At 40.7% G+C, this 22,090-nt stretch overlaps 1 protein-coding gene across 1 annotated transcript in view; it reads left to right on the top strand.

The window, feature by feature from the left end:
- The window catches only part of DNAH9 (dynein axonemal heavy chain 9), a 636,923-nt gene that overhangs the window by 463,469 nt on the left and 151,364 nt on the right, over positions 1-22,090 (top strand). The gene's annotated exons all lie outside the window — the stretch shown is intronic.

Here is a 22,090-nt window from a genome sequence, read left to right on the forward strand (position 1 = left end):
ACTGCTTCTTTTCTGGGGGAGGGAGTCTCTCGGGATGGGGTTGCTAAGAACCCAGGAGAGGCCAGGATGCCATGGCCTGGGCACGTATCTTACAGTTACAGTTACGTCCAATAATAAAAATCTTTTTGGGTATAAAAGGGGGGCATCTTACATTCAGGGTTGTCTTTCTTTAGAATAAATATAATACTATAGATATAATGAAAAGAATTGCAAGTAACCATGTTGATTAATTTAAAAAACCTATAAGCAGTAACAGGTCAATTAAAATATCACAAAGTGCTTTCAAATTCCTCACAGTTCCCCCCCCCCCCTCCACAAGAATGGATGTTGTGGTGAGAGAGATGAGGAACGCTTTTTGTCTGCAGATGGCAACAGTTTTCAGAGGGAGCCTGGGAAGCACGATGCTGACTTAATGAAGTAAAAACCAGCTGTTAATCAGAACTGCCATTGTCACTAGTTGGAATGTAGTGGTGTTGACACAGTTCAAAAGCAGAGGAAAAAGTAGCAGTCCTTACATCAGCAAAGCTGGAGATTAATTTTAGGTACAGTATCCAGAGATGCTAATAGTAGTGTCAGCTATTGGCTTCCATTTTGGAAAGTCCTATATTAGGTGGCAGATATTCCTTCGATGGTAGGCTCCCCTTCTAGAACAGCTAAATTTCGAATTCTTCAAAGGAGAAGAACATTGAACGTAACCTGATCCGTTAAAGAAAATGACCAAGAAGTACATAAATACCTTTCTGAAAACCAACTAAAACATTAGAAACTAATGAGTAAGCTTTTCAAGTTAATTGGAGCTTTTCTTTAGATAAAAACAATCCTCCGAAAGCTGAGTGAGTGGGAGAAAAATGTTGTTAGGACTTGAATGAAAAGCTCAACAGTGTCATCTGAAGAGTCTTAAAATGGAGGTGAGGAGGTGTTGTGCACAAGTAGAGTGGTATCCTCCTAAATCCATTGAGCTTAAAAGGATGTATCTCTGTTTAGGACAGCTCTGTGAATTAGCTTCAGTTAGGCTGGACTAAGTGCAAACAGACCCCAACGAATGAAACCCAGCTCAATTTGCACCAAAGAGTATTAGAATCAAGAATTATGACAGTTCTTCCTTTGAAAATATGAAATCCAGAAGTCAATCAGATGTTAATCCAGCACTAAACAGATATAACATGAGCTGTATATTGCTTCCTTCACCCACTTTATGTTCCCTAGCTTGCTTTCTCTATTACATTTTTTTGCAGAAACCAACGGTACTACCATTTCTGTTATTATATATTTCTGTTAATAATAAGATCTGAGTTAATGAGGAAAACATGATTGTAGTAGTCACATTGTCAGAGCACTTGCCATTGTTTTTTACTATGTGTAAATGCTTGCTTTGTCTAGAGAAAACAAAGTTTGCATCCCATGAGAGAGGCCAGCTCATTTCTTCTCAGTCTGGCCTTCAAGGTTACTCCTGTGCGTTATCTCATGGTGATTTCACATGTTGCTTTGTAGTGTGAGAAACAATTTGTAGCATCCTGCGTTTGCTTTGTTTTTGAATTAATCTCGCTCCCAGCACAAAAGGCATGCTTGTGACAGTTACAATGAACATGTATATCTCATACCTGCAGTTGTATCTCAGTTCTGATACTGGTGTTAACCCGGGTCACTAGTTCTATCCTACAATAAATGCTTATTCTGCCCCCATGGTGAGTCATCATTATTTTTGTGAATAAACAATTTTATTAGTAACATATGGTAGTAGAACTATAACTACAACTTATAAAAAGCTTAATATATATTAAGAAAAAGACCATCATTCTACCCCACATCTTACTTTCTCCCACCCCTCCCCCAATTACTTGACCCCCGCCAGTGTTATTTTCTTTAAAAAAACAGATATTAAAGGTACCCTTAACTATCAAGAAAAAAAAAACGAAACAAAAAAGAAACATAGGGAAGAAGAACCCCCTTCAAGAGTTATATTGTTATCTTAAAAATCTTAATCCTCAAAAATTGTCCAATGTCCTTTTATTTTCCACTCTTTCTCTACATATCTTCTGAATTTCTTCCACTCTTGGTTAAAAAGTTCTAAATCACAGTCTCTTAATTTTCTTGTTAATTTGTCCATTTCACTCCATGACATAACTTTCATAATCCAGTCCCATTTTTCTGGTATTTTTTCTTGCTTCCACAACTGCGCATACAATGTCCTAGCAGCTGAGAGCAAGTACCATATTAATGTTCTATCTTCTTTTGGAAATTTTTCCATTTGTAATCCCAGCAGAAAAGTCTCTGCCTCTTTATTGAATTCATATCCCAGGATCTTAGATATCTCTTGTTGAATCATTTGCCAAAACATTTTAGCTCTTTCACAAGTCCACCACATATGGTAGAAAGAACCTTCATGCTTTTTACATTTCCAGCACCTATCTGGCATCTTATTGTTCATCTTTGCTAATTTTTTTGGAGTCATATACCATCTATACATCATCTTAAAACAGTTCTCTTTAATACTATGACATGTTGCGAGTTTCATGGAATTTTTCCACAGATATTCCCAAGATTCCATCTTTATTTCTTTATTTACATTAATTGCCCATTTTATCATTTGAGATTTCACTACTTCATCTTCTGTAGCCCATTGTAAAAGTAATTTGTACACTTTTGAAATTAATTTCTCATTATCTCCAAGCAGAACTCTTTCCATTTCTGTTTGTTCTTTCCTTATTCCTTCAGCTTTGATATCATTCTCCATCAAACTTTTTATTTGTTGCATTTGAAACCAATCATATTTATAGTTTAGTTCTTCTGCAGTTTTCAATTCTATTTTCCCGCTTTGTATTTTTAGTAACTGGTTGTATGATAGTTGTTTTTCCTTGACTGTTTTGGCCGTTAACTTTATCACTTCAGCCGGCACTATCCATAAAGGTCTCCTCTCATCACCATATTTCTTGTACTTTATCCACACATTTAATAAGCTACTCCTTATATAATGGTGAGAGAAAAGACCGTCCATCTTCTTTTTTCCATAGTACAAATATGCATGCCAGCCGAATTTTTTTCCATGGCCTTCTAACATTAGAAGTTTTTTATTTAATAACGTTATCCATTCTTTTAACCATACTAAACAAATTGCTTCATGATACAGTTTCAAATCTGGTAATTGGAATCCACCTCTCTCTTTCGCATCTATCAGGACTTTCATTTTAATTCTAGGTTTCCTCCCGGCCCACACGAATTCCGAAATTTTTCTTCGCCATTTATCAAATTGCTTAGCATCTTTCACAATGGGGATGGTTTGAAACAGATACATAATCCTTGGTAAAATATTCATTTTTACTGCAGCTATTCTACCCAACAGTGACAAATTGAGCTTGTTCCACTTTAGCATATCTTCTTCTATTTTACGCCATAGCTTTTCATAATTGTTCTTAAACAAATCAATATTTTTCATTGTTATCTCTACCCCTAGGTATTTTACCTTAGAGGTAACTTCACAACCCGTTAGTCTTTGTAGTTCTTGTTGTCTATTTTTCTGCATATTCTTACATAAGATTTTTGATTTTTCTTTGTTTATATAAAGTCCCGCCAACTCCCCAAACTCTTGTATTCTCATTAACAACAAAGGTGTAACTTGTAAAGGATCTTCATTTATAAACATTATATCATCTGCAAATGCTCTGTATTTATAGGTAAATCCTTTTATTTGTAGTCCTTCTAAATCTTTTTCTTCTTGAATCTGCATTAGTAAAATTTCAAGAGTCATTATAAACAGCAATGGCGAAAGCGGGCAGCCTTGTCTGGTACCTTTACTAATTTTCATTTCATCTGTAAGATCTGCGTTGATGCACAGCCTTGCACTTTGTTCAGAATATATTGCCTTTATCATTCTTATAAAACTTTCTCCAAGCTCCATTTTTTCCATCACTGCAAACATAAAGTCCCAATTTAAATTGTCAAATGCTTTTTCTGCATCCGCAAAGAATAGCGCTACTTCCTTTTCTGGATGTCTTTCATAATATTCTACAATATTTACAACAGTTCTAATATTGTCTCTTATTTGTCTTTTGGGAAGAAAACCGGCTTGGTCCTCTTTTATAAAATTTATCAAATATTGCTTAAGACGTTCTGCCAGAATTCTTGTAAATATTTTATAATCATTGTTCAAAAGTGAAATTGGTCTGTAATTTTTCACATTTGTAACATCTCTTTCTTCTTTAGGTATCAAAGAAATAACAGCTTCTTTCCATGTATTTGGTACCTTCCCTTTGACTCTTATTGCATTCATCAGCTTCTGTAATTTTGGTATTAATTCATCTTTAAACATTTTAAAATACTTGGCTGTATAACCGTCTGGCCCGGGAGCTTTATCATTTTTCATCACGTTGATTGCTGCCTCAATTTCTATTTTTTCAATTGGGTCATTCAAAATTTTTCTCATATTCTCAATTAATGGCTCAATTTTTATTTTCTGTAGATATTCATCTATCTTTTTTCTCTTTACTTCAGCACCTTTAAACAGCTTGGCATAATACTTAAAAAATTCTCTTTTTATTCCCTCTTGAGTAACTACGTCTCTTTCATCTATCACAATTCTATTAATTATTTTATTTTCCCTCTTTTTTTTCAGCTGCCACGCCAAGTATTTCCCCGTCTTATTTGCTCCTTCAAACGATTTTTGCTGGAGCCTTTTCAAATTCCATTCTACTTCTTTGTTTAATAAATGTCTTAGTTGAGTTTGCAATATTGAAATTTCCCTTAGAATTTTCTTTTTCCCTGGTCTTTTCCTCAGCTCTCTTTCTTTTTTCTTTATTTCATTTTGAATATCCAGTAGTTGTTTTTCTTTTTCCCTTTTATCTTTATTGTTCAAAGTAATCAGCAACCCTCTCATTACTGCTTTATAAGCATCCCAGACCGTCTGAAAATCGATATCTTCTTTATCATTCACTTGGAAAAATTCTTTAGTTTCTTTTCCTAGGAAAGTCACTGTTTCTTTGTTCTGTAGCAAGTCTTCATTCAATCTCCATCTTCTCAATCTTTTGGACAGTTTTGTAATCCACATTATTGGGTTATGGTCAGTGCCAATTTTAGGCAAAATCTCTATCTTTCTTGTTATGAGGCCTAAATCTCTGGTTCCCCATAGCACGTCAATTCTAGAAAATGTCTTATGTCTTGCAGAAAAAAAAGTATAGTCCCGCACTTCAGGGTTAAACTTTCTCCATATGTCCTCCAAATTTTCCTGTTTTACTAATTCAAAAAAAGACTTTGGCAATTTTCCTTCTTTTCCACTATTTTTTTTCCCTCCGGATCTATCCAATGAGTTCTCAACTGTTCCATTAAAATCTCCCATTAAGAGTATTTGATCGTAGGTCAACTCATCTAGTTGTTGTGTAATGTCTTTAAAAAAAACATCTTTTGCACCATTAGGTGCATATAGTCCCAATAACAGCGTTTTTTTCCCATTTGATGTTATTTCCACTGCTACAAATCTTCCATCCTTATCTTTAAATACCAATTTTGGCTCCAGGTCTTGTTTAATATAAAAAACTACTCCCCTTTTTTTCTGGTCAGCTAACGAAAAAAATTCCCTTCCCAATTGTTTGTTCCATAAAAATTTATAATCCTTTTGTTTAATGTGGACTTCTTGCAAACAAATTATATTACAATTTTGCTTTTTAATCCAATGAAAAGTTGCCCTTCTTTTTTGTGGTGAATTTAGTCCATTAACATTCCAAGACAATAGTTTGTAATCCATCATGGTGCAAATTCTTTATTTTCTTCAAAAAATCTCCTCAGTTCTCGGGCATTTGTGATCGTGACTCTCTTCCCCTGAAGTTCAAAGCTCACACCCTCGGGGATTATCCATCTATACCTTGTGCCATTGTCTTTCAATTTTTCTGTCAACTTTTTATATGTTCTCCTGTCATTTATCGGTGAGTCATCATTATTGAAGGTAGTTCAGAGACCTGACACTCATTAACAAACAAGCAGTGCAGAACAGCTAGAATTGGTCTGAAAATTTGATAAATTTGTATTTATTATTTATTAAATTTATGGATTGCCCAGTCCCTGCTTTTGCAGGGCTCTGGGCAATTTACAATATTATTAAAACATTACAATAAAACATAATTAAAATACATTTCAGAACATGTAAACGTTTAAGAACAGATGGTGAGCAATAATTTTATCTAAATTGCAGATTGCCAACTTTGCGGGCACAGGGGAAGAGGGTGGCAAGCTCGAAGCAGACAGGGTGCCAGTTTAGTATGAAACCATCACTGTCCTCGATCAAAGGCCTGGCTGAACATGTCTGCCTTACAGGCCTTGCAGAATTGCATAAGATCCCATAGGAACCTGGTATAATTTGACAGAGAGTTCCACCAGGTTAGGGCCAGGACTAAGAAGGCCCTGGCCCTTTTTGAGGACATCTTTAGGGTTGGAAATCTTTAGGAAAGGGGCCAATTGCCATGCCTGGCACAGATGAAAAAATGCCATTTTGGCAATATGAGTGACTTTGGCCTCCATACTGAAGGAGGCATCCAAGATCATACCGAAACTCTTAAATGGGTTGTGTCAGTGTTTAATGGCACCCTGCCAAAACTTGGTAATGTATGCCCTGATCCAAGACCACCCCCCGCCACCAGCCACAGAACCTCTGTCTTAACTGGATTAAGTTTCAACCTGCTCTCCTTCAGTCATCCAGCCATAACCTCTAAACCCACAGCCAAATTTTGTGGGGTGTAGACTGGGTGACCATCCAATAGCAGACATAGCTGGGTGTTGTCAGCATATTGATGACATCCAAGCCCAAAGTTCCACACCAGCTGGGCAAGGGAGTGCATACAGATGTTAAACAACATCAAGAAGAGGAGTGCCCCCTGAAGGACCCTACATATTAGGGGATATCTAGAGGACACTCTCTCACCTTGTGCCATCCTTTGCCCCTGACCATGGAGAAAGGAGGTAAGCCATTAAAGGGCCAACCTCCGAACTCCTACGTCAGTGAGGCAGTGGGTTATGAGATCGTAATCAACTGTGTTTTTTTATCATATAACTTTATTTAAAAATTCCAAGTTATACAGAACTTTGTTGAATGAAGTAGTATCAAGTAGCAAAGTACATCAGTAATCGACTGTGTTGAACACTGTCATCAGATCTAACAGTAATAGCAGCACTAGGCCACCTTGATCCAGCTGTCTGTGACCAACACCATCTCCATCCCATGGCCGGGACAGAAGCTAGATTGGAATGGATCTGATAGAATCGTAGAGTTGGAAGGAGGCATACAGACCATCTAGTCCAACCCCTGCTCCATGCAGGATCAACCTAAAGCATCTCTGACAAATAATCATCCTGCTGTGTTTTGAAGACTGCGAATGAAGGGGAGCTCACCACCTTTCTAGTCCTCTGAACTAATCTGACTGTGAAATTTTTTTTCCTAATATCCAGCTGGTACTTTTCTGCTTGTGATTTGAGCCCATTGCTTCGGGTCCTATCCTCGGCTGCCAAATGGAACAGCTCCTTGCCCTCCTTTAAATGACAGCCTTTCAAATATTTAAAGAGAGCAATCTTCTCTTTTCCAGATTGAACATTCCCAAGGTCCTTAGCCTTTCCTCATAGGGTTCTTCCTTCAGGCCCTTGATCATCCTTGTTGTTCTCTTCTGCACTCACTTGATTTTGTCCACATATTTTTTGAAGTGAGGCCTCCAGAACTGGATGCAGTATTCCAGGTGTGGCCCGACCAAGGCAGTATACAGCAGAGCTATGACCTGTGATTTTGATGGTGTAGCCCTTTTGATACAACCCAAGATCTCTTTTGCACACACTACTTCCCAAAAGTGCATCCCACATCCCGTATTTGTGCTTCACATTTTTATGGCCCAGATGTAAGACTTATCTTTGTTGAATTGCACCTTGTTTGCATAAGAACATAAGAGAAGCCATGTTGGATCAGGCCAACGGCCCATCCAGTCCAACACTCTGTGTCACACAGTGGCAAAAAAAATTATATATACACACACACTGTGGCTAATAGCCACTGATGGACCTGTGCTCCATATTTTTATCTAAACCCCTCTTGAAGGTGGCTATACTTGTGGCCGCCACCACCTCCTGGGGCAGTGAATTCCACATGTTAATCACCCTTTGGGTGAAAAAGTACTTCCTTTTATCCGTTTTAACCTGTCTGCTCAGCAATTTTATCGAATGCCCACGAGTTCTTGTATTGTGAGAAAGGGAGAAAAGTACTTCTTTCTCTACTTTCTCCATCCTATGCATTATCTTGTAAACCTCTATCATGTCACCCCTCAGTCGACGTTTCTCCAAACTAAAGAGTCCCAAGCGCTTCAACCTTTCTTCATAGGGAAAGTGCTCCAGCCCTTTAATCATTCTAGTTGCCCTTCTCTGGACTTTCTCCAATGCTATAATATCCTTTTTGAGGTGCGGCGACCAGAACTGCACACAGTACTTCAAATGAGACCGCACCATCGATTTATACAGGGGCATTATGATACTGGCTGATTTGTTTTCAATTCCCTTCCTAATAATTCCCAGCATGGCGTTGGCCTTTTTTATTGCAAACGCACACTGTCTTGACATTTTCAGTGAGTTATCTACCGCGACCCCAAGATCTCTCTCTTGGTCAGTTTCTGCCAGTTCACACCCCATCAACTTGTATTTGTAGCTGGGATTTTTGGCCCCAATGTGCATTACTTTGCACTTGGCCACATTGAACCGCATCTGCCACGTTGACGCCCACTCACCCAACCTCAACAGATCCCTTTGGAGTTCCTCACAATCCTCTCTGGTTCTCACCACCCTGAACAATTTAGTGTCATCCGCAAACTTGGCCACTTCAGTGCTCACTCCCAACTCTAAATCATTTATGAACAAGTTAAAGAGCATGGGACCCAGTACCGAGCCCTGTGGCACCCCACTGCTTACCGTCCTCCACTGCGAAGACTGTCCATTTATACTCACTCTCTGCTTCCTATTACTCAGCCAGTTTTTGATCCACAAGAGGATCAGTTTTTGATCCTGTCCTTTTACTCCATGACTCTCAAGCTTTCTAAGGAGCCTTTGATGAGGAACTTGCAACCACCCACTTCTCCAGATTATTCATATGAAGCTGCCTTCTACTGAATCAGACCCTCTTGGGTCCATCCAAGCCAGTATTGTCTTCTCAGACTGGCAGCGGCTCTCCAGGGTCTCAAGCGGAGGTTTTTCACACCTATTTGCCTGGACCCTTTTTTGGAGATGTCGGGGATCGAACCTGGGACCTTCTGCTTCCCAAGCAGATGCTCTACCACTGAGCCACCTCATTCAGATCTTGTTGAATTTTAAATCTATCCTCCTGTGTGTTTGCTACTCCTTTCAATTTGGTATCTTCAGCAAATTTTATGAGCAGTCCTTCCACCCCTTCATCCAGATCATTGATAAAAATGTTGAAAAGAACCAGGCCTAAAGCTGAGCCCTGCGGCTGTCAGCGAAGGTTCATTGGAGTTCCCAAAATGAGCAGACTTAGTTATTTGAAACAAAGTTGCATTTATTGTATTCTCCAAAGTTACTTCAGCAGGAAAGACATTGGAACTGATGGCTAGCAATTCGAGTCATTGGTATTTAACATTATACATCAAAGCATTCACATCTACCCCCAATTCCCAAAACAAAGGCTGTCTTTGCATGTGAGACATTTCACACGGCTCCCCCTTATCTCCTCCAGTTGGTGGTTACATTTCCCGGCAGCAATGTCCTTGCTGCCTCTAGGGGGGAGGTGAGAATCGGCCAGGCACTCTCTACTTCAAAGACTAGCTAACAACCTTTGATATTCCTGGGAAGCTATTCTTGGGCTAGCCTCTACTTGGCCCCCCTTCTACTACTATACTAATATGAGTTAGTAAGCATATATCTTTATTAATCAGTATGGTTAGTGGTCAGTATTCAAGAAGAGTATCAATGAACAGAGTCTGACAGCGGCACCCCACTGGACATCTCTCTCCAATCTGAAGAAACTCCATTGATAACCACTCTTTGAGTACGGTCCTCTAACCATTTTCCTATCTACTGAACTGTCCTATAGTCCAGTCCACAGTCTTCCAGTTTGCCCATCAGAATGTCATGGGGAACCTTATCAAAAACTTTACTGAAATCCAGGTAAACCACATCAACAGCATTCCCACAATCAAGTAAGCTTGTCACTCAATTAAAGAAGGAAACCAGGTTGGTCTATAAAGAAGGAAACCTGTTGGAGACAAATCTATGCTGACTTCCTCAAATCACCAAGTTATCCTTCAGATGCTCACAGATTGACCCCTTTAAAGTCTGCTTAACTATCTTTCCAGCAACAGAAGTCAGACTAATTGGCCTGTAGTTTCCCGGTTCATCCCTCTTCCTTTTAAAAAAATGGGATAACATATCGCCCACCAAATCAAAAGAGAGAGGACGATTATAATATGATGGAAGGCTTAAAGATAGCGGCTAAACGTAAAAACTGTGTTGTAATAGGTGATTTTAACTACCCACAGATTGATTGGGTCAATATGTGTTCTGGTCGAGAGAAAGAGATTGAGTTTCTTGATGCTCTCAATGACTGTGCTATGGAGCAGATGGTCTCAGAACCTACCAGGGGTGGGGCGATCCTGGATTTGGTCCTAAGTAATGCCCAAGACTTGGTGAGAGATGTAAAAGTGATTGCGCCGCTTGGGAGCAGTGACCATAATGTTATTGATTTCACCGTTTGTATAAATAGGGAGTTGTCCAAAAAGACCACCACAACCACGTTTAACTTTAAAAGGGGTAAATACACTGAGATGAGGAGGCATGTGAGGAAGAAACTGAAAAGAAAGGTACATACGGTCAAAACCCTTGGGGAAGCTTGGACGCTATTTAAAACTATAATCCTAGAAGCTCAGATAAAATACATACCACAAGTTAGGAAAGGCACAAACAGGCATAAGAAAAGGCCTGCGTGGTTAACAAACAAAGTAATGGAAGCTGTAAAAGGTAAGAAGGACTCCTTTAAGCGGTGGAAAACCAGTCCAAGTGAGATTAGTAAAAGGGAACACAGGCTGTGGCAAATCAAATGCAAGACTGTGATCAGGCAGGCAAAAAGGGACTATGAGGAGCATATTGCAAAAAACATAAAGACCAACAATAAAACTTTCTTCAAATATATTAGAAGTAGGAAACCAGCCAGGGAGGCAGTGGGGCCCTTGGATGACCATGGGGTAAAAGGATTACTGAAGGAGGATAGGGAAATGGCTGAGAAGCTAAATGAATTTTTTGCCTCCGTCTTCACTGTAGAAGACGAGAACTTTTTGCCCGCCCCAGAACCACTAATTTTGGAAGGGGTGTTGAAAGACCTGAGTCAGATTGAGGTGACAAATGAGGAGGTCCTACAACTGATAGACAAATTAAAAACTAATAAGTCACCGGGTCCGGATGGCATACATCCGAGAGTTCTGAAATAACTCAAAGTTGAACTTGTGGATCTTCTAACAAAAATCTGTAATCTTTCATTGAAATCTGCCTCCGTTCCTGAGGACTGGAAGGTAGCAAATGTCACCCCCATCTTTAAAAAAGGTTCCAGAGGAGATCCGGGAAATTACAGGCCAGTCAGTCTGACTTCAATACCGGGAAAGTTGGTAGAAACCATTATCAAGGACAGAATGAGTAGGCACATTGATGAACACGGGTTATTGAGGAAGACTCAGCATGGGTTCTGCAAGGGAAGATCTTGCCTCACTAACCTGTTGCATTTCTTTGAGGGGGTGAACAAACATGTGGACAAAGGAGACCCGATAGATGTTGTTTACCTTGACTTCCAGAAAGCTTTTGATAAAGTTCCTCATCAAAGGCTCCTTAGAAAGCTTGAGAATCATGGAGTAAAAGGACAGGTCCTCTTGTGGATCAAAAACTGGCTGAGTAATAGGAAGCAGAGAGTGAGTATAAATGGGCAGTCTTCGCAGTGGAGGACGGTAAGCAGTGGGGTGCCACAGGGCTCGGTACTGGGTCCCATGCTCTTTAACTTGTTCATAAATGATTTAGAGTTGGGAGTGAGCAGTGAAGTGGCCAAGTTTGCGGATGACACTAAATTGTTCAGGGTGGTGAGAACCAGAGAGGATTGTGAGGAACTCCAAAGGGATCTGTTGAGGCTGGGTGAGTGGGCGTCAACGTGGCAGATGCGGTTCAATGTGGCCAAGTGCAAAGTAATGCACATTGGGGCTAAGAATCCCAGCTACAAATACAAGTTGATGGGGTGTGAACTGGCAGAGACTGATCAAGAGAGAGATCTTGGGGTCATGATAGATAACTCACTGAAAGTGTCAAGACAGTGTGCGTTTGCAATAAAAAAGGCCAATGCCATGCTGGGAATTATTAGGAAGGGAATTGAAAACAAATCAGCCAGTATCATAATGCCCCTGTATAAATCGATGGTGCGGTCTCATTTGGAGTACTGTGTGCAGTTCTGGTCGCCGCACCTCAAAAAGGATATTATAGCTTTAGAGAAGGTGCAGAGAAGGGCAACTAGAATGATTAAAGGGCTGGAGCACTTTCCCTATGAAGAAAGGTTGAAATGCTTGTGACTCTTTAGCTTGGAGAAACGTCGACTGCGGGGTGACATGATAGAGGTTTACAAGATAATGCATGGAATGGAGAAAGTAGAGAAAGAAGTACTTTTCTCCCTTTCTCACAATACAAGAACTCGTGGGCATTCGATGAAATTGCTGAGCAGCCAGGTTAAAACGGATAAAAGGAAGTACTTCTTCACCCAAAGGGTGATTAACATGTGGAATTCACTGCCACAGGAGGTGGTGGCGGCCACAAGTATAGCCACCTTCAAGAGGGGTTTAGATAAAAATATGGAGCAGAGGTCCATCAGTGGCTATTAGCCACAGTGTATGTGTGTATATAACATTTTTTGCCACTGTGTGACACAGAGTGTTGGACTTGATGGGCCGTTGGCCTGATCCAACATGGCTTCTCTTATGTTCTTATGTTCTTATGTTCTTGCTCTCTTCCAATCTTGTGGGACATCCCTATACCAGGAGGTCTTAAAAATGATGGACAAAGGTTCCGCTAGTTCTTTAGAAAGTTCTTTGAGCACTCTCAGGTGCATGCATTCCGACCCAGGGGATTTGTACTCATCAAGTGCAGCCAGTTGCCTCTCCACAATTTCTATGTCCATGTCAACGAGCCTCTTGGCATTCTGTTAACTCTTCCACCAACTCTCGATGGGCTTGAATTCTTCTTCAGGAAGAAAACTGAAAAGTCATTAAGCCTGTCTGCTTTTCCCCTGTCCTCCGTCAGAGTTTCTCCTTTTATTCCCAAGATGATCCAATTGCCTCCTTATGTTGCGTTTGCTTCTCAAATATCTGAAGAAATTGTTGTTCTTGTAGTGAGACCTCCTAGCCAGACCCAGCTTATACCACCTTCACCCCATCTGCCAACTCTTTTCTTGTTGGTTAATATTAAGTCTAGCAATTCTGAGCCCCTAGTGGCTGTTTAAGAAAGGAAATTTTCAGCCAGGCAGGTCAGGAAGTTGCATGATTCTTGCTGCAACTTTCCTAACTGAGAGCTGAGTATCTAAGAAATTCATCTGAATGCTAAACAAGTTCCTCCCTGCCTAACTGGATAATTGGCTGGCATCCTCAGCGTCTCTGGCCTTGAAGACTGAATGGAGTTTAAGTCTGAACTGACTCTGTTATGAGACCTGCTAACTTTTATCTGAAACTGGCCTGTTTATTCTGTCAGCTGGCCTTTGTGGACCATGGCTCTCTTATATTATGAAACCAATTAAATGGATGAGAGAAGAAGGGGAATCTCCCCCCACCCCACCCCCCGGTCTCTAAACAATTGAAAATTGACGATTTTTATTCAACCAAATACTTACTTCAAACCGTTTTGCAGTGTTGGAAGGACTAAATCACTCACCTGACTCACCTGATATTACTGCTGCCTCAGCTAATTCAGCTGCTTTTTTTTCCGTGCTAGAAGGTGTGGCAGTGAATGCCAAGTCAACTGGAAGCCAGCCTAAATTGTTTAATGGGGCTGAGGAAATAGGAGGAAGCTCTGGGACTGACTGTTCACAATTAATACCTTTAGTTGCAAAAACTGTGGAGCACATTTGTAAGACACTCAAATGTCTGCTTGTTAAAATAGACAGGCTATCATTTGTTAAATAAGGATATGAGGGAGGCATCTAATGGTCTCAGGAGCAGAGAACCTATCAATATTATACAATCTAAGTCCTCCAACGATGTGCATGTAGCTGGTGGAACTAATGATGCAATAGTGAAGTCCAGTCTGGAGGTTAATAAAGGGGAGAATCAATTAGTGTTGCAACCCACTAAGATCAGCTTGACTGTGTGTAAATATAATGGCCGTATCCCCTGTTGGTATACCAAATCAGCGGTGAAAAGGCACTTAATGACCTTGGTGAGGAGCCCAGTAGGCACCGTGTTGGTCTGAAGCAATAGAACAAAGCAGTAGACGAGTGCACCTCTAAGACCAACTTATTCAGAATGTAAGCTTTTGTATGCTCTTAAGCAGACTTCATCAGACATATGGGAATGGACGCAGCAATTCTTAATGTAAGCTTGCAGTATGGAATCATGGGAATGTTTTTAGCAGATAAAAAGAATCACAAATAGGATCTATGTTTGTTAGTGTAGGACAAAATGGCTGAAAAAATACTAGGTGATAAAAAGCAGACTGCTGTCGTAGGAGTGCCATACATCTAGGTCGTATGGCTGAATAAAAGTGTCACAAGAAAGATGTAAAAACCTTGCAAACCACAGTTGACAAGGCCACGCCCTGGATCCCCATGCCACCCCCTAACTCGAGTCCCAACAGCCCCCCCAGCCTGCACACCCACCTGCAAAAAGGCATGCCCAGGAGACAGCCCAGAGCCTGGTGGCAAAGAGGAGTCAGCTGGAGAGGAGATGGACCCCAGTGGAGCCAAAGGCACCCCAAGAAAGGCCTGCACCTGAGGGAGCACGCCAAGTGACCCCCAATCCCTAGATGGCAAGGGGGGTGCATGGGCAGCGCTGGGTCCCAGGGAGAACAAGATGTGCACTGCAGCCCTAGGGTGGCAGGAACAGGAGTTTCCCGGCCCAGTAGAAGGTGTTCTGACAGGAGGGGGCAGGGTCAAACAGCAGGCAGGCTAGATGCCTTGGCAGAGCGTCCTGGCTTATCAAGGGGGGAGGGTCTAAATGGGCTGGTGAATGGGGGAGGGAGCAGGGGATATAAGGGGGCAGCCAGAACTAAGGGGGGGGCAATGAGGAAGAGAGGTGGAGCTGGTTCCAGAGCCCAGGATGACTCAACAAGAGAGAGAGCGAGAGAGACGGTGTCAAGGCAAGGGCCAAGCTAACTAGCTAACAAGGGCAACAAGGTGCAGTCAACCCAGCCCTCCTAGCTGGGCCCCCCCCCCAGCCACCCTTTGCACCAAAGGAAAGGGGGCAGGGGGAATGGCTGTCCCAGGGGCAGGGCTGAGCAAGGAGATGGAGTATCAGAGTTATCTTGGATGATTCTCACCAACAAGGAAGAATGGATTGATGAAGTGAAAAAATTGGGCATCCTGGGCAGTAGTGACCATGTGACTTTGGAATTTACGGTCTTAGGGAAGGGAAAAGCTATACGTAGTCAGACTTATTGGTTGGACTTTAGACAGGCAAACTTCGACAAACTTAGAACTATGCTGGGTAAAATCCCTTGGTCAGAAATACTTAGAAAGAAGAGGGTTCAAGAGGGGTGGGAATTTCTTAAAAACAAAATATTGAAAATGCAATCACAGATGAGTCTATGAGAAGAAAAAATGGAGGAAGCCTAAAGAAGCCGAGTTGGCTCCATAAACAGCTCTCTAAAGACTTGAAAAATAAAAAAGACTCCTTTAGGAATTAGAAAGAGGGCCTTTATAACCAAGGATGAATATAAACAAATCACCAGTGCTTGTAGAGAAAGAGTTAGGAAAGTTAAAGCTCAGTATGAGCTTAGACTGACTAAAAACTACAAAAAAAGTTCTTTTCTTCTGTTCAGAGTAAGAAAAAGAGCAAGGACATGGTAGGCCCATTGTGAGGGCAGAAAAGTGAAATTGTAACAGGTAATGAAGTGAGGGCTGAACTGCTCAATTCCTACTTCTGAGGGAAACAGTGCTCAACATATGTTTTTGCCAACAGAACATATAAGGAGGGTATGGATTGCAGCCTTGGATCAGCATAGGAGTAGTACATAAACACCTACTTTCTTTAAATGAAACAAAGACCTCAGGGCCAGATGAACTGCATCCAAGGGTTCTAAAAGAGCTTGCGGATATAATTTCTGAGCCTCTGGCTATTATTTTTGAGAATTCTTGGAGAACAGGAGAGGTGTGGGAAGGTTGGAAGTGGGAAAATGTTGTCCCAATCTTCAAGAAGGGGAAAAGGGAGGATTCAGGTAACTACCGACTCGTCAGTTTGACATCTATACCTGGAAAAAATTTAGAACAAATAATCAAACAGTCAGAAAGAGTTTAGAAAGGATGGCTGTGAATACTAAAAGCCAGCATGGGTTTCTCAAGAACAAGTCATGTCAGACTAACCTGATCTCTCTTTTTGAGAAAGTGACTATTTAGCTGGATCAGGGGAATGCTGTAGACATCATTTATCTTGATTTCAGTAAGGCTTTTGATAAGGTTCCACATACTATCCTTGTTGACAATTTGGTATAATGTGGTTTGGATTCTGTTACCATTTGGTGGATCCATAACTTGTTGACAGACCGCACCCAAAGAGTGCTTGTGAATCATCCTCTTGGAGAGGAGTGACAAATGGAGTGCCTCAAGGATCTGTTCTGGGGCCTGTTTTGTTCAACATCTTTATAAATGATTTGGATGAAGAAAATTGGGAGGGGTTGCAAATACAGTAGGAGATAGAAATATGATACAGGATGCTCTTGACAGGCTGGAAAACTGGGCTGAAACCAATAAAATGAATTTTAACAGGGATAAATGTAAAGTTCTGCATTTAGGTAGGAAAAATCCAATGCATCCAATGCATAGGATGAGGGAGACTTGTCTTAGCAGTAGTATGAGCAAAAAGAATCTAGGGATCTTAGTGGACCTTATGCTGAACATGAGTCAACAGTATGATGCGGTGGCTAAAAAGGAAAATGCCATTTTGGGCTGTATCAACAGAAGTATAGTGTCCAGAGGACTTCTGGGGTTGGAAAATGACGAGCTGAACTGCTTCTCAGAAGGGGAGCAGGCTGGAACTTCTGTTCGGAGTAGTGGAAGGCAATCTAATGCCTCCTGCCTACTTTTCTCAGTCAGAGATCAGTCCAAGATATGCACAGGAAACTTTGAGGAGATTTACCTTGGCTAAAAGGGAGTCCCAGGGGAGGCTCCTTCGAGGGGTCTCCGGAGACGAGTTGCATTTTCATCATCTGGAGAAGTTTCAAGAGTCATTTATTTGACATAAGCTCGACAGGATCCTAATCTTCTTTGATACAGCTAAACATCTAAAGCTATACAAGACCAGTATTGATCTGGATAACTACAGAAAAGGTACAGATTGCTATCTTTCATTCCAGGACTAATTAAAGTTAAACAAAATAAAATCAGAAGCTGGGAAATTGAAAGCTAGAAAGCTTGTAAGAAGAAGGGGACAGTGCTAAAAAGTGGAAAGGAATGTATTGTTTTGTCTACTTGTGGTTTTGGAGAAAAAGCCCCATCGTCATAGATTTGCAGCTCCCACAGCCAACACAAGAAATACGTCACATATTGTGAGATCTCTCTACCAGCGAAAACAGGATTTGGTGGCAAGCAAAGCAGGAAGTATCGGATGGAAAAGGGAAATCATTGAAGCAGCCAGCCTACTCTAGGACTATAATATCATAGAAAAACATCAGCGGCCATTGCTAGGAGGCTAAAATTTAAATAAAAATTTTAAAGTGTTCAGGACATTAAAAATTGGTGGAGCCGACAGAGGTGACGATTATAAGGTATATACTATTGGACATTATTGTTAATAACCATTTTAGAAGCCTCTAAAGGAAAAAGGAAAAAAAATTAAAGTGAGGGAGAAAGTCGCGACTGCCATTTTGGAGAAAATAAAAATTTAAAAATTAATATCTGAACCCAGGAGGCTCTGATGACAGTGAAATTAGGTTATTGAAAAGAGCAAGCCTCACTCTTTTAAATCTGATAGTTGAAATTTAATTTGGTGAGGTCAAAATTTTCTGTGTTTTTACATGTCAGACCACAAGCAAACCCGTGCATGGACTGCTTCACTGGAGAAAATGCAGGACCAATTAAATGCAATGGAAGCCAGGATAATGAAAGGGATGAAGGAGATGATAACTGCTTCCAAAAAAGAAATTAGAAAAGATATTGAAGAGCTAAAAAAAGATATAGAGGATCTCAGAAATGAGACGGTGGTGATAGCAAAAAAAGTGCAAGAGGTGGAAGGGAGAGTGAAAGTACATGATTCCACCTTGTTAAAAATACAAGAAAAAGTGGCAATTCATGACTGCAAATTGATGGAGACCCAGATATGTCTGAGAGGAGTACCTAAGAATGAAGAAACTGGTTTCAAAGAATATATAATAAAAATAATTGCAGAATTTTTGGAGGAAGATCCTGAAGGAAGTAGAAACACATATGACTATGTGTATAGAGTGAACTCACTATATGCAAAAAAAAAATCTACCAAGAGATGTAGTTATAAGATATATGACAAAAGAAATGGTGGGAAAAATCATGAATAAAAACTTTGAAAAGACATTGATAGTGGGAGGCAGTAGAGTAAGAATTATGAAGGAGTTGCCAGGACAAGTGATAAATGACAGAAGAGCATATAAGAAATTGACAGAAAAATTACGGGACAATGAAATGAGGCATAGATGGATAATACCTGAAGGTTTGAGCTTTGAGCTACAAGGAAAAAGGATTACAATTACAAGCACACAGGAACTTCGTGGATTTTATGAAGAACATAAAGAATTTGTACCATGATGGATTAAAAATTATTATCTTGGAATGTAAATGGACTAAAAGAAAGAAAGGCAACGTTTCATTGGATTAAAAACAAAATTGTAATATAGTTTGTTTACAAGTACATATCCAACAAAAGGATTACAAATTTTTATGGAATAAGCAATTTGGACTAGAATTTCATTCATTGGCTGAACAGAAGAAAAGGGGAGTGATTTTTTTATATATTAAACAAGAATTGGACCCGAAATTAGTGTATAAAGATAAAGATGGAAGATTTGTAGCGGTAGGAATAATATTAAATGCAAAAAAAAGTTGTTACTGGGACTGTATGCACCAAATGGAGCAAAGGATGCTTTTTTAAAAGACATTATACAACAATTTGATGAAGTGACATATGATCAAGTTTTGATAATGGGGGACTTTAATTGAACAATTAAGAACACACTGGATAGGTCTGGGGGGGGGGGAAATAATAAGGAAGGGAAATTGCCAAAGTCCTTTTTTTGAATTGGTCAAACAAGAAAATTTGGAGGATATATGGAAGAAATTTATTCCTGAAGTGTGGGACTATACCTTTTTTTCAGCAAGACATAAAACTTTTTCCAGAATGGTGTGGGGTAGTAAAGATTTAGGCCTTATAACAAAGAAAATAGAGATTTTACCTAAAATAGGGGCTGATCATAACCCAGTAATGTGGATTACAAAATTGTCTAAAACTCTATACTCTATGGGGCGGGCTGAGAAAGCAGAGCTATGCAAGTTTCTAGATAAAAATTTGAAACTGGTTCATAAGGACGGCCGCGGCCCCCCACGCCGCCCCAGTGCTCTTATGAAAGAAGAAAGATGGGGGGCTCAGGCTTTGCATGGATTTTAGGGGGATTAATGGGATTTCCACCTCCAATGTGTACCCCATACCCCTGATAAAGGACTTACTCAGTACGGTATCAGAAGGGAAGATTTTCACTAAATTGGACTTGCAAGATGCTTTTTTCCGGGTGCGCATAAAGGAGGGAGATGAACGGAAGATGGCGTTTAACACACCCATGGGACAGTTTGAATATTTAGTCATGCCTTTTGGATTACAAGGGACCCCTGGAGTTTTCATGAACTTTATAAATGAAGTGTTGCGGAAATACTTGTATAAAGGGGTAGTGGTGTACCTGGACAATATAATTATCTATTCTAAAGATTTATCATCTCACGTGAGGTTGGTTAGGGAAGTCTTAAAGACCCTTTACGACAACCAACTATATGCCAAATTGTCCAAATGTGAATTCCATAAAACGGAATTGGATTACCTGGTCTACCGAGTATCGGGGAAGGGGTTGGCTATGGATCCTGCTAAAATACAAGAAGTGATAGATTGGGAACCCCCAAGGACACGTAGACAGCGCCAGTCCTTCATTGGATTAGTGAATTTTTATTGTAATTTTATACAGGGGTTCGCCCACACTATGCTTCCTTTAACAGACCTTCTGAAGGCCCAGAGGCTAAACAACCAGGGGCCAAATTAGTTTGGACAGCCCAGTGTCAAGAAGCTTTCAATAAACTGAAGAGGTTGTTTACTAGTGAACCCATCTTGATCCATCCCAATGAACTGAAACCCTTAGTGGTCCATTGTGACGTCAGCGACGTCGCTGTGGGGGCAATTCTGATGCAACCCGATGCGGAGGGGGGCCCTTAAACCTTGTGCTTACATTTCCAAAAATTCTCTCATGAACAAAGGAACTGGTCGGTGTGGGATAAAGAGGCTTTTGCAGTAACTTTTGCGTTAAAAACATGGCGATCTTGGTTAGAAGGGGCAAGAGTCCCATTTGAAATATGGACAGATCATAAAAACCTGGAAGCTCTAACAGGGTGCAGGAAACTAACTGAGAAGCAAATCAGGTGGGCGGGGTTCTTTGCCAAATTTGACTTTACATTAAAACATATCCCTGGATCTACAAACTTTCTAGTGGACTCTTTGTCGAGGCTTTCTCAGCACAACAGCCAGAGGGAGGAAGTGATCAATTCTATCATCTCTCCCAGTCAGTTGGTGGGAGCTGTGACTACGCACTCGAAAGCGAAGCGTGAAAAGGTGGAAGAAAAATGGGGGGAGATAGACTGATCGTAGAAGCAGAGAAAGAAGGAGAGGCTAGATCTGAAGGAGTAAAAAGGGGCGAAGGGGGATTCTGGTACAAGGATGGTAAACTGTACGTGCCAGAGAGCCTCTGCAAGGAAGTACTCCAGTTTTGTCACGACAGCAGACTTTCAGGGCACTTCGGATATGTTAAAACCTTGCATTTAGTGAATAGACAATTTTGGTGGCCGTTCATGAACAAAAGATATTTCAACCTATGTTGCCGCTTGCCCAATATGCATAATGGCCAAAAGAAGGAAAGGACCCCCCCCCTCCCCGGACTATTACAGCCTTTGGAAACGGCCAAGAGACCATGGTCAGTAGTCTCAATGAATTTTATTGTAGAGCTGCCTCCTTCACAGGGGAAAACCGTAATCCTAGTAGTAGTGGACACCTTTTCTAAACAAGCTCACTTTATTCCATGCACACCAATCCCCACGACTAAGAAATTGATGCAATTATTTTTCCAACACGTGGTGAAATTACACTCCTTCTGGGGTAAGTTAATTAGTGACTGGGGCCCGCAGTTCGTTGCCAACTTCTGGCAGGAGTTTTGCAAACTAACTGGAATTGAACAGGGATTGAGCTCCGTGTACCATCCCCAGACGGACGGACAGATGGAGAGAGTAAACGCCTTATTGGAGCAATATTTAAGGTGTTTTGTGAACTATCAACAGTCAAATTGGGCAGACCTCCTCCTGTTTGCTGAGTATGGATACAATGATAGCATTCATAGTTCCATAAATACTTTTCCTTTTTATCGTAGTAAATGGCTATGAGGGAAAACCCTTCCTTTTGTTGCCTGGTGGAGCAATACCAGAGATACCGTCATCTTTTGAACAGTGGTGGGGAAAATTGGGGAAAGCCTGGAAAAATATCCAAGAGAACCTGGAAATGGCGAAGGAGACTTATAATAAACATTATGACAAAAGTCATGCCCCTGCTTGGGATTTTAAAGTGGGAGAAACAGTATTCCTGTCAACCAAAAACTTACCACTACCACAACCTTCTAAAAAACTGGC

The sequence above is a fragment of the Heteronotia binoei genome, chromosome 5 (assembly GCF_032191835.1).
Source record: "Heteronotia binoei isolate CCM8104 ecotype False Entrance Well chromosome 5, APGP_CSIRO_Hbin_v1, whole genome shotgun sequence".
NCBI classification, from domain to species: domain Eukaryota; kingdom Metazoa; phylum Chordata; class Lepidosauria; order Squamata; family Gekkonidae; genus Heteronotia; species Heteronotia binoei.